Below are 3,628 nucleotides of genomic sequence, written 5' to 3'. Positions count from 1 at the left end.
ACTCACACTGAAAAATAAAATCCACACTTTTCATCAGCATTTACATTGCAGAGGCAGACTTAGTATTAGCTTGTGACTGCTAATAGTAGATCTGCTGCTGCAGTCTGCAATCCACCATTAACACATTTCTCTCTCTGCTGGCTTTCAGCAACCTAATGGTGAGACACCGACTGTTACTAATCAAATTATTAGTAGCTGGAATAAATGCACAGCAATGGCCTATCCTAAAATCTTTCTGTTAGAGAGACCTTGCTGAAGATGAGAATATGCAGCTGTGTGAGCAATTACAACAGCATGGACAATGTGTCACTTCTGAGTCTCAAACTTAGGGTTTCCAAAACTTCTCCTAACACCCTTCTTTCAGCCTCCACATTGTGGAGTAACAGGCACCCAAGATGTAGAAAGCAGGCACGGGCTATTTGCACTCGGTGCTCGAGGAATGTGCTTCCATACTGAGCCTGTGTCCTTTTATTAAAGGTCATTCATCAGCTGCAATGTCAAAACACAACTTGTCTTCTAAACTGGTGGTACAAAACGTCTCAGAGGTACCTGTGAAACCCCCAGTAACTAGGGAGGAAGAGTACATTCCATCTTGGGGGTTGGGGAGAGGAGGAAGAGAGGAAGACAGAGCCAGATGTCACCACAGAGCAGATAAACTCAGAAGGTGCGGCCTCTGGAGGAGAACAACACATTCGTAATACAATTATGACAGGATGGGAAAAAGACTGATAAACTAAATAGCCTTAACTCACTCCCCAAGTTCTAAGTGGTGATGTGTTCACTGGTTTAACTTTCCACCAAGATTACAGCTGTGTGACATTGGAGCCTATGAATTTAGATAGCTCATTGGTTGTAGGAGACTAAACACGTACCCATATCAAGTATGTTTTCAGATCCTTCAAACATGAGGAGAATTCAGGTAGAGTATCATGTGCTGCTGCCGCCTTGAGTCTCTGACACAACTCTGAATTTCTATTACAGCTTTTATACATAACTTTCAGACTTCATTAATTCTGGTGGAATTATGATTCGTCTTTCACTTTTTTTAAGGTTATGTGTGACAAAAAAATTATGCTTTCAATTTGTAAAACCAAATACCTACGTGGGACCTGTCGCCACCAACAGAAGCTCCAAACAATCACACTGATGGGGTTAATTGGCATTTTAAAATAAATCACTGCCTCCAGATTGATTTATTTTCCCCCTTCTCTTTACACAACATTACAGCGTTTCTCTATAATTATTCAATGCTAAGTTCATGGGTTTGAGGCAGACGACTGCAGACTTAGGAAATGGTGTTTGATTTGTTGCCATGGAAACATCTTGCTGTAGATGTACTCTAATCCCATGACAACTCTGTCTCTCAAGAACCATTTTTTCTGACATAATAAAAATCTGATCAAGGTCAGATTTAATAACAATCTCAGTTCCCAGACTTTATTTCGTAAAGCTTTAGCAGAGTTATTTTTTTTTTCTGAAGGGATTTTCTGGAAACTTTGTTTATTTTCTTAGCCGGACTGGAATTTATGCCCTAAAATACATAAACCTGGTGTGGTGTCATGTTAATTTACAGTGCACCTTTTGTTATGGTTTAATTGCATCATTAAAAGAAAGTTACTTATAATTGTTTATATTGTCTTGACAGATGTTAACATTTTACCAACATTGTTCCCACTAATACATACATTTGGGATATCAATAATGCTTATCATTTCCTAACAACTGGTGTTTACATAGTAGCAAATGCCAATGTAGTTTAGCTTTTTGTTGAACTGCACGTTTCATTATACAATGTTTTTCTGAACTATTTATCACATTCAAACCTGGAGGACTGGAGACAAGCACCAGTGCTTTATGTGTTCCACCAAAAAAGAAAACCAACATACATGCAGGAGAGTCATATTAACACAGAAAAAAAGTGACTTCACAGAGGGGAACTTGTCAAGGACTCAGGCTGAGTTTGGGAATATTTCCCCGCCTTGGCACAAGTGTATTTGTCCTTTGGCAGTTGGGTACCACTGACACCTTTGAGCAGTAACAGCTCCCTGGGAAGAGAGACTCAGCTAAAGCAGCTCAGCCTCACATTCAAGGCTGGGCTTTCAAAAGACAGCACCTGGAAATGCTGAGAGACAAGGGTGTTTCAGAAACACCTTTTCATCAACTCCTATCCAGCCCTGGGCAACTGAGTCCTGAGTATTATATGGTCCCGACAGGTGGGGGAGGAACCAAACTCAGATTACCAGTGGGGACTTCTCCATTCATGCTACTTGTCCAGTATGACTTGATAGCCCCTAGAGAGAGATTTTACATTTTCATCTTACCCTAATGCACGTATCAAAAATAATCAGGTAAATCACAGCCTAGAAAACACATCATTTCTATTGACTGTAAAAGTAATCCAAACTAATTCAGAAGCAAAGGTCTCACATCTTCTGTCCCAGAAGCTTTGTCTGCAAACTAGGTCTGAGACAGTGAAGAGAATGTTTAGAAAGAATTCATCCTTCCTACAGCAAAAATTTATTTTCCTGTGTCTGTGTAGTTTTATGCCTATCAATGGTTCTATCAAAGAAAATATATAATTGACTACACTCTGTCAAAGTGAATGGTGATCCTGGAACTCCTTAATACATTGCATCGTAATATTTTGCAACACAACTACCCATATTTTTTCTTACTTGCCCAAGCACAGCTTCACACATATAGATGCCTATTTTGGGTCTGTATATTTTTAACCACCAACACTGGACTATTTGACCTGCTCCAGAAATCAGAATTGCATCCCTGTGACAGGTATTCACCAGCCTGTGTTACAGCCCTGCTTTGGATCCACAGTGCATTACGCAAGGTACTCTACAAGACACATCACAGAAGGGCCACCAAAAAAGGATGGGTAATGGTCTCTGCCCAGTGATGGTCTCTGGAAATCAAGTTCAACCAGTGACCAGTATCGTGGCAAAGACAATTTCTGTGACCAATGTAAAAATGTAACGAGTTTTTTCAGAGAAGTTTTACACTGTCATGCACTATCACCACAAAGATACATGAAACCACAGAAACCGTCATTTAGCATAAGGATTGTAACAAATTTTGTACATTATCAACTTGCTCAAAACCAACAGCTTTCCATATTGATTTTCAAGTGTGGCACCACAGGAAGGATATAAACCCTTCTTATAGCCCAGAAAAAACTGAGCTACATCTGTTCTTTGACATTACAGGTGATAAAGCATCACTTTGATGGCTCAGCTGAGATCAGAGCACATCCTAGGTACCACATAGGCACACACTAAGATACAGCATCTGCCCTGCAGAGCTTTCATTTTAAGTACTGCAAGACAGAGTGAAAAAGGAATTATTCATATTCCTGTACTATAGGTCAGAAAGCTGAACTTCGGGCTTTAAGTACAAGACTGTCCTTCTTTTTGCATTATCAGTATAAACAAGGATTATTGTCAGTATTATTTTGACCAAATAAGAAAATCTGAGGCAGCTACAGTGAAGATTATATTGTGGCATAGAAACCATTTAAAGCATTCATGCCTGGCTCACAGGCATGGAGACAGAAAATACTGATGTCACTGCTGTCGAACTTCAAGGTGCTGATCACAAACCCTGTGCCCTTCCTGCT

The sequence above is a fragment of the Corvus brachyrhynchos genome, unplaced genomic scaffold (assembly GCF_000691975.1).
Source record: "Corvus brachyrhynchos isolate BGI_N302 unplaced genomic scaffold, ASM69197v1 scaffold346, whole genome shotgun sequence".
NCBI lineage: Eukaryota > Metazoa > Chordata > Aves > Passeriformes > Corvidae > Corvus > Corvus brachyrhynchos.
The sequence above is the reverse complement of the archived record's forward strand: the minus strand, read 5'-3'. Positions refer to the sequence as shown.